Source organism: Macaca thibetana, chromosome 8, assembly GCF_024542745.1.
Source record: "Macaca thibetana thibetana isolate TM-01 chromosome 8, ASM2454274v1, whole genome shotgun sequence".
Classification (NCBI taxonomy): Eukaryota; Metazoa; Chordata; class Mammalia; order Primates; family Cercopithecidae; genus Macaca; species Macaca thibetana.
Genome location: NC_065585.1, coordinates 90,295,497 through 90,305,621, shown reverse-complemented (window position 1 = coordinate 90,305,621; position 10,125 = coordinate 90,295,497). Strand labels below are relative to the sequence as shown.

At 40.0% G+C, this 10,125-nt stretch overlaps 1 long non-coding RNA gene across 1 annotated transcript in view; it reads right to left on the bottom strand.

Moving 5' to 3' along the window:
• Positions 1-3,412: 3,412 nt before the first annotated feature.
• The window catches only part of LOC126961740 (uncharacterized), a 50,290-nt gene continuing 43,577 nt past the window's right edge, over positions 3,413-10,125 (bottom strand). The window contains exons 3-4 of the long non-coding RNA XR_007728409.1: positions 4,813-4,926; positions 3,413-4,682 (exon numbers count right to left, since the gene is read on the bottom strand). This is a non-coding gene — a long non-coding RNA (uncharacterized LOC126961740). The remainder of the gene's footprint in view (positions 4,683-4,812; positions 4,927-10,125) is intronic.

Sequence of the window (10,125 nt, the reverse complement as noted above, 5' to 3'; positions counted from 1 at the left end):
TTTTTTGTTTATTGGCACGTCAGCTTTTTTGTTTATTGGCACGTCAGCTTTTCAGAGGCACTGTTCAGCCAAAGGGCATGTGTTTTTATGTTCTGAAAAATTGTATTAACCAACAGCGTAAAACAACAGAAACCGGTTGCAAAGCTTTCACTTTTAAAGAGTTTCCAAGCACCCTGCCCTTTTCCTAAAGGACTCTTTTCCCTTTTATGGATGAGCACCAGGCTCCAAGACAGTGTAAATAGAGCTTCCTGTTCCAGGGAAGTGCTGGCTCCTGCAGGAGCCCAGGGGTCCTTTGGGAAAAGTTGATAGGAACTATGAGCTGTATGTGCCCTGAGGCTTAGGAGCCAGCTGAGCCAGGAGGGAGGGAAACACATTTAACAGCCCCTTTGTGCAGACTTCAGTCCCAGAAGCACTTCTGGGAAAATAAGTCCAGTGCCATACACACAGTCCTTGTAAAGAATGGCAGGGAAGCTGGCCGGGCTGGAGAGAGCCATTCCCAGATTAGACGCCTAAATCTTTGACCTGGCCACTTTGAGGAACCCAGAGATGTCTGTAATTCCCACAATTCAGGGATCCTGTGCTTCAGATGAGTGAGGTTTCAAGAAACAGAAGAAAACTGAATAGATGTTAACTTTGGCCCAACAGCAAGTATTTTTCAGTGTGGTTAGTGTTTACACACTGAGGACATGAAAATTAATATATATTCTTCTCTCTTGGACTATATTATCTTCCTGTATTTTTAAATGATAATAATACAAAGCATTATTTTTGTGGTTGAGTTGATGGGCCACTCACTTTGATAATTTTCTTTGACTTTTGTTTGCTTTAGAATCTCATCAGTGGTGGCAAGGAAATGAACCAGGAAAGTACAATTAATACTTTTGGACTTATTCATTATGATATTATGACAATCATATTATTTTGATGATAGTTAACATTTACTGAACACTTGCTATGTGCTCAGCAGTGAGTTAAGTCAATAGTCTCCATCCGTAAACAATCTTGCATGAACTTACAAATTGTCTGCTAATTTAATACAAAGTATGTAAACGTACCACCATGCTATCATATTATGTACATTTATAGAGCATAAACAAAAATAAAAACTAAAGGAGTGATGTAAATAAACATAAATATCAGTTCTAATATTTTCTTCTTGCATAAGAGCAGATTGTCTACTGCTGGAGTTTTGGCACCCCTGTTTGAAGCCCACTCTGCAAATACTGTACAAACTGTTATTAATTCCTTGCCCAAGGCCAGTGGGTTATCTTTGTATGTTTACCCTGTAACCTTACTGACTTCTGTAGTTTTTCCATCAGCACTTCCAGGAAGCCACACTATCATATTAGTGTATTCCTATTTCTGCGTCTTCTCAATCTAAATATTAGATGCATGTATTTAAACAGTGTGTCCAGATTTGCTGCAGACTTATCATCTGAGATCCTTAAAACAGTCTGAGTCAAATTTGTAGCTTTATCTTCTGATCAGACATAAGAATCTCAGAATGAGATTTCCTCCTCTGAAGCTTCTTTCTTAATCCAGAAATGAAATCTAAATATCAGTCTTGTTGTGGATAAGATTAAGCTCAGAAACACAGATAAAATTAAGAAAATGGTTCCATTTAGAATAGCAGCAAAAGAAAAATAAAATATTTAGGAATAATAAAAGTGGTGCAAAACATGTACTCAACTACAAAACACTGTTGAAAGAAAAAAATTTTTTTTTTTTTTTTTTTTTTTGAGAATGAGTCTCACTCTGTCACCCAGGCTGGAGTGCAGTGACGCAATCTTGGCTCACTGTAACCTCTGCCTCCCAGGTTCAAGCGATTCTCCTGCCTCAGTCTCCCAGGTAGCTGAGATTACAGACGTGCGCAACCATGCCCAGCTGATTTTTGTATTTTTAGTAGAGACAGGGTTTCACCATCTTGGTCAGGCTGGTCTTGAACCCCTGACCTCAAGCAATTCACCTGCCCCGGCCTCCCAAACTGCTGGGATTACAGGCATGAGCCACCACACTTGGCCTGAAAGAAAGTTTAAAAGTTCTAAACAAATGAAAGGTCATCCCATATTCTTGGATTGGAAGACTTAATAGTGTTAAGATGGGAATACTCTTCAAATTGATCTACACATTTAACTCAATTCCTATCAAAATCCTAGCTGACTTATTTCCAGAAACTCACAAACTGATCCTAAAATTCATGTGGAAATTCAAAGAACAGAGAACAACCAAAACAATCTTAGAAAGAAGAACAAGAAGAAAGCATGGAGGACTCATGCTTTCTAATTCCCAAACATAATATAAAGGAACAGTAATCAAGACAGTATGGTGGTGGCATAAGGATAGACATATAGATCAACAAACAGAATTGAGAGTTCAGAAATAAGCTCTAACATTTATAGTCAGTTGATTTTCAACAAGTGTACCAGGACAATTCAATGGGAAAAGAATAGTATCTTCAATAAATGGTGTTGGGGAAATTGGATATCCACATGCCAAAGAATGATATTGAGACCTTACAATCATGCCATACAAAAAAATTCAAAATTGGCCAGGTGTGGTGGCTCACACCTGTAATCCCAGCCCTCTGGGAGGCTGAGGTGGGTGGATCACCTGAGGTCGGGAGTTTGAGACCAGCCTGACGAACATTGTGAAACCCTGTCTCTACTAAAAATACAAAGTTAGCCAGGCATAGTGGCACATACCTGTAATACCAGATACTCAGGAGGTTGAGGCAGGAGAATTGCTTGAACCCAGGAGGTGGAGGTTGAGGTGAACCAAGACCACGCCATTGCACTCCAGCCTGGGCAACAAGAGCGAAACTTCATCTAAAAAAAAAAAAAAAAAAATTGATTAAAGATTTAAGGGTAAGGGCTAAAATTATAAAGCACTTAGAAGAAAATATAACATTATAACCTTGGATTAAGCAATAATTATTTTTTATGGCACTGAAAGCACAAGCACAAGCAGCCAATAAGAAAAACAAATAAATTGAACTGCATCAAAATTAAAATCTTTTGTACTTCAAAGGACACTATTAAGATAGTTTACTCTCTTAATAATTAATAATAATAATTATTATTATTACTTTTTAGATGGAGTTTCGCTCTTGCTGCCCAGGCTGGAGTGCAATGGCACGATCTTGGCTCACCACAACCTCTGCCTCCCAGGTTCAAGTGATTCTCCTGCCTCAGCCTCCCGAGTAGCTGAGATTACAGGTGCATGCCACCACGCCCGGCTAATTTTGTATGAGATGGGATTTCTCCTTCTTTAGTAGAGATAGGGTTTCTCCATGTTGGTCAGGCTGGTCTTGAACTCCTGACCTCAGGTGATCCACCTGCCTCAGCCTCCCAAAGTGCTGGGATTACAGGCACGAGCCACGGTGCCCAGTCCAATAATTAAGAATTATTATTAATTAATAAGTATGTGAGGCAATTCACAGAATGGGAAGAAATTTGGGCTCTCTATATATAGTATATAATCATATATAATGTATTTGTATCTAGAATAAAGAAATATTGCAATTAAATTTTTAAAAATGCAACTCAATAAAAAACAAAATCCACAAACAACACAATTAAAAAATGGGCAAAAGACTAGAATAGACATTTCTCTGAAGAAAATATACAAGTGACTAATACACACATGAAAAGATGCTTAACATCACTAGTAATTAGGGAAATGCAAATCAAAACAAAAATGAGATACCAACTCACATCCATTAGGATGGCTATTATAAAAACAAAACAAAATAAAAAACACTAAATAAAGGTGGGCGCGGTGGCTCATACCTGTAATCCCAGCACTTTGGGAGGCCAAGGTGGACAGATCTTCTGAGACCGGGAGTTCGAGACCGGCCTGACCAACATGGAGAAACCCCGTCTCTACTAAAAATACAAAATTAGCTAGGTGTGGTGGCACGCACCTGTAATCCCAGCTACTCTGGAGACTGAGGCAGGAGAATCACTTGAATCCAGGAGGTAGAGGTTGTGGTGAGCCGAGATTGTGCCATTGTACTCCAGCCTGGGCAACAAGAGTGAAACCGTCTCAAAAATAAAAAACAAAAAAGGAAGAAAATAACCAGTATAGGTGAGGATATGGAGAAATTGGAACATTTGCGCATTGCTGGTAGAAATGTAAAATGATACAGCCAATGTATAAAATAGTGTGATAATTATTGAAAAAATAAACAGAATTACCATATGATCCAGCAATTCCACTTCTGAGAATATACCTAAAAGAAGTAAAAGCAGGGATCCAGACAAATATCTATAAATCCATGGCTGCATTATCCACAGCAGTCAAACAGTAAAAGAAACCCAAGTGTCTGCCCATTGATGGGTGAATCAATAAACAAAATGAAAATGGGGTATATACATATAATGGAATGTTATTCAGCCTTAAAAAGAAATGAAAGTCTGGCACATTCTACAACATGGATGAACCTTGAAGACGTGAAATAATTCAGTCATGAAAGGGCAAATATTGTACAATTCCACTTATGTGAAAGCAGTCACATTCATAGAGACAAAACAGAAAGGTGGTTGCCCAGGGCTCAGTAGAGAAAATAATAAAGAATTATTGTTTAATGGGTACAGAGTTTCAGCTTGAGAAGATGCAAAAATTCCGGAGATGGATGCTGGTGGTGGTTGCACATCTTCAGGAATGTAAGTAATGCCACAGAACTGTAGATTAAAGATGATTAGAATAGTAAATTTTATGTTATGTATATTTTACTACAATAAAGGATATATTAAAGTATAATAAAAAGCAAATTGTCCAATATAAAAAGACTAAGGATCTGAATAGACATACCTCCAAAGAAGATATACAGGTGGCCTATAAGTACATGAAAAATCGCTGTTATTAGTCATCAGGAAATGAACATCAATACTGTCATGAGATACCTCTTCACACGCACCAGGATGGCTGTGATCAAGAAGACAGATAAATGTTAACAGGATATGGAGAAATTGGAAACTTCATACCATACTGGTGGGAATGTAAAATGGTGCAGCCATTTTATTTATTTATTTATTTAGTTAGTTAGCTACTTAATTATTTTAGAGACAGAGTCTAACTCTGTCACTCAGGGTGGAGTGCAGTGGTGCAATCATAGCTCACTCTAGCCTTGAACTCCTGAGCTCAAGCAATCGTCCCGCCTCAGCCTTCCAAGTAGCTGGGACTACAGGCAACACCACCATGCCAGGCTGATTTTTATTTTTTATAGAGACGAGGTCTCACTATGCTGCCCAGGTTGGTCTTGAACTCTTGGGCTCAAGCAATCCCCTCACCTTATCCTCCCAAAGTGCTGAGATTTCAGGCATCAGTCACCATGCTCTGCCCATGCAGTCCTTTTAGAAAACAGTCTGGAAGTTCCTCAAATGGTTAAACATACAGTTGCCACAAGATCTAGTAGTTCCACTCCTAGGCATATTCTCAAGAATAGTAAAAACACATATCCACACAAACTTGCACATAAGTGCTCATAGCAGGCCGGGCGCGGTGGCTCAAGCCTGTAATCCCAGCAAAAAAAAAAAAAAAAAAAAAAACTAGCCGGGCGAGGTGGCGGGCGCCTGTAGTCCCACCTACTCAGGAGGCTGAGGCAGGAGAATGGCGTGAACCCGGGAGGCGGAGCCTGCAGTGAGCTGAGATCCGGCCACTGCACTCCAGCCTGGGCGAGAGAGCGAGACTCCATCTCAAAAAAAAAAAAAAAAAAAAAAAAAAAAAAAAGTGCTCATAGCAGCACTGTAACAGACAAAATGGAAACAACCCAAATGGTCACCAACTGATGAATAAATAAATAAAACATGGTAAACATACAGTTGAATATTTGCAATAAAGAGAAATAAAATACTGATACACACTGAAGCATGGAGGAAACTTTGAGAGAATTATGGTAAGGGAAAGAAGCCAGTCAGAAAGGACCACATATTGTATATTTACATGAAATGTCTAGAATAAGCAAATCTATAGAGACAAAGCTGATTAGTGGTTGCCTAGGGCTGGGAGAGTTGGGGAAACTGGTGTGACATCAGGGTTTCTTTGGGGTTAATAAAAATATTCTAAAGCAGATTGTGGTAATGTGTATGCAACTCTGTGAATAGACTGGAGACCACAAAACTGTATACTCTAAATGGGTGAACTGTGTGGTGTGAGGATTATAAAATAGTTTTAGAAGAAAGTAAGCACAGAATATTTAATATATATTTGTGGGATGACTAAAGGACAAAATTATAAATATTTATAAAATAATTTCAGAAAAATTAGTTGTTGACTCTCATTCCCCATTTACATGTGTGAATATAAACACAAAGTTGGGGCTATTCTCCTTGGAGTTAAGAGTGGGCCTTTGGGAGAAGAGAGATCAGCTATCTTTCTCTGTGGAAAAAAATGATGACATAGGATTTCATTATTCTTTTCCTCCTCTTTTTTAAAAGCAAATTTATTGAGTTATGATTTACACACCATACAATCCATCCATTTTAAATATACGATTCAATGATTTTTTGCAAATGTATACGGTTGCCCAAATAGCACTATAATTCAGACCTAGAACATTTCATCACCCCAAAATGTTCCCTGGTGCCCATTTGCAGTCAATTCTTGCTCCTACCCTATACACATTTAGCTGCTTTCTGTCTCTGTACTTCCTCTTTTCCTTTTTTTTTTAGTTCACACAAATGTTATACAATATGCAATATTTTATGTCTGGCTTCTTCACTTAGCTTAATGTTTATGAGATGCATCCATGCTGTTGCACAGATTAATAGTTCTTTGATTTTATTGCCATGTAATATTTGTTTTTGGTTTTGTTTTTGTTTTTTTGAGACAGAGTTTTGCTCTTGTCACCCAGGCTGGAGTGCAGTGGCACTATCTTGGCTCACTGCAACCTCTGCCTCCCGGGTTCAAGTGATTCTCCTGCCTCAGCCTCCCATGTAGCTGGAATTATAGGTGCCCAACACCATGCTTGGCTAATTTTTGTATTTTTAGTAGAGACGGGGTTTCATTACGTTGGCCAGGCTGGTCTCGAACTTCTGATCTCAGGTGATCCACCTGCTTTGGCCTCCCAAAGTGCTGGGATTACAGGCATAAGCCATCATGCCCAGCCTAATATTTGTATTTTTAGTAGAGATGGGGTTTCACCAGGAGGCTCGTCTCAAACTCTTGACCTCAAGTGATCCTCTCTCCTTGGCCTCCCAAAGTGCTGGGATTACAGGCATGAGCCACTGTGCTCAGCCATTGCTGAGTAATATTTCATGGGATGGATATACACATTTTATTTACTGATGCTGGTAGATGGATATTTGGTGTGTTTTGGGCTATTACGACTGAAGCTGCAATGAACATTTATGTACATGCCTGGGTGGATGTATGTTTCTCGTTTCTTCTGGGCTGAGTTTCTGCATTGTACAAGTATGTGTGAGTTTAACTTTCAAAGAAACTGTCAACTGTTTCCCAAAGTGGCTGTACCACTTTGCATTTTCACCAGGCATGTATGAGGATTGCAGTTTCTCCACATCCTTGCCAACATTTGGCACTATCAGTCTGTTTACTTTTAGCCATCCATCCTAGTAGGTGGATGCTGATCTTTTTTTTTTTTTTTTTTTTTTTTTTTTGAGACAGGGTTTCATTCTGTTGCCTGGGCTAGAGTGCAGTGGCACAGTCATCACTCACTGCATCCTCGACCTCCCAGGTTCAAGTGATCCTCCCACCTCAGCCTCCTGAGTAGCTGGGACTACAGGCGTTCACCACCACGCCTGGCTTTTTTTTGTATTTTTGTAGAGACAGGGTCTTGTTATATTGCACAGGCTGGTCTGGAACTCCTGGGCTCAAGTGATCTGCCCACCTCGGCCTTCCAAAGTGCTAGGATTGCAAGAATGAGCCACTGCCCCATCTAGTCTTTTAAACTCAAATATAAATTACTTCTGGATTTTGCTGTTGAATGGGAAATGCTGAGTCTCAGAGAGGGCCACAGGATGTGTTGGGTGTTGCCACATTCCTGGAGCACCTTGTACTGAGTGTGCTCTGGGTGGAGGAGGGGAGGGAGAGCTGAGGACTGTCTGACATCTCGTCTCCTATTTTCAGGGAAAAAAAGAAAGGCAACCTTGAGAAGAAGGGCAGTAAGACACTCCGTAATGAATTCAAGAAGAAGCACTGTAATATTTTTTCATTAAAAAGCACTGGAGGCCAGGCACGGTGGTTCATGCCTATAATCCCAGCGCTTTGAGAGGCCGAGGCGGGTGGATCACCTGAGGTCAGGAGTTCGAGACCAGCCTGCCCAACATGGAGAAACCCCATCTCTACTAAAAATACAAAAAATTAGATGGCCGTGGTGGCAGATGCCTGTAATCCCAGCTACTCGGTAGGTTGAGGCAGGAGAATTGCTTGAACCCGGGAGGCAGAAGTTGCAGTGAGCCAAGATCATGCCACTACACTCCGAGCAAGAGTGAGACTCCATCTCAAAAAAAAAAAAAAAAAAAAAGCACTGGAAATAGTTTGTAGCCTTAAATTCTAGTTGCAGCTAGGTCCCTAAATAGCCCAATAAGCATTTTTATCGCTCTTGGGCCTCAGGTATCTTATGTGCAGAGACAGAATTTCAAATATCATACTTAAGCATCCTTCTAATTCTACCTGGAAAGTTCAAGAATGTGGCTGATGTTTCTAGGATAAGATGCAGCATATGCAGTGATATTAGAAATTGAACATAGTTTTTATTTAGTTTTTTATTTATCAATTTTTATTTATCAATTAGTGAAATTGAACATATTTTATCTTATTTTTATTTTAATTTTTTATTTTTTGAGACGGAGTCTCGCTTTGTCGCCCAGGCTGGAGTCCAGTGGCTCGATCTCGACTCACTGCAAGCTCCGCCTCCCAGGTTCACGCCATTCTCCTGCCTCAGCCTCCCGAGTAGCTGGGACTACAGGCGCCCTTCACCATGCCCGGCTAACTTTTTGTATTTTTCAGGAGAGACGGGGTTTCACCGTGTTAGCCAGGATGGTCTCGATCTCCTGACCTCATGATCTGCCCGCCTCGGCCTCCCAAAGTGCTGGGATTACAGGCCTGAGCCACTGTGCCCAGCCACGTATTTTATTTTTTATCTTACTATTAATATTGTAGTCAGAAGATGCAAGCTGGTATCTTGCTGATAAGATTAGGGGAAAGGGCATTTACACGAGTTTCCTAAATTCTATCACGTGGTGACACATTTGTTAGTAGTCTTTACTCATCCACATGGCATATGCTATCATTTATAGCAGTATAACCTGTGATATTATATTATGAAAGGAATAAAAATGCTTATTTAAAATATTTTCTTATCTGTGAGATGAAGATGGATTGAGATAGGTGAGCCAGGTGCGGTGGCTCACACCTGTAATCTCAGCACTTTGGGAGGCTAAGGCAGATGGATCACCTGAAGTCAGGAGTTTGAGACCAGCCTGGCCACATGGTGAAAATCCGTCTCTTCTAAAAATACAAAAATTAGCCCTGTGCGGTGGTGGATGCCTGTAATCTCAGCAACTTGGGAGACTGAGGCAGGAGAATCTCTTGAACCTGGGAGGTGGAGGTTGCAGTGAGCCGATATTGTGCCACTGTACTCTAGCCTGGGTAACAGAGCAAGGCTCTATCTCAAAAAAAAAAAAAAAAAAAAAAAAAAAAAAAAGATACCTAAGTGGGCTGCTTAAATTTTGTACCAGGAGAAAGGTCGGTCCACAATTACCTGTAGGTTAGCAATATGCTTTATGAATTGGGTATGGAGCATCTAAAATACTAATTTTGTTTTAGAAAATAGTTATTTTTCACAAGCGCATATTATTTGTGTTGGCTATAATAGATTTGTTATTTTAAATGGATGAATAACAGTGCTTAAAAGTGTTCAATTTTAATTTCTAATATGCTTACTATCGATAGATGTGACCCACATAATCAAAAGCATCTGGGTTTCTCCATAATTGTTAGGGTATAAAGATTTCTCAGGGCCAAGAGGCTTGAGGCCTGCTGGTCTACATCCCCATCATCCGGACTTCCTCATCTCCCACACATTTCTCAGCCCTTTGCTAATACTGCTTCTTCTGCTGCTGCTGCTTTCCTGAAGCTCTTTGTGGTAAGATTATCTATAAATTC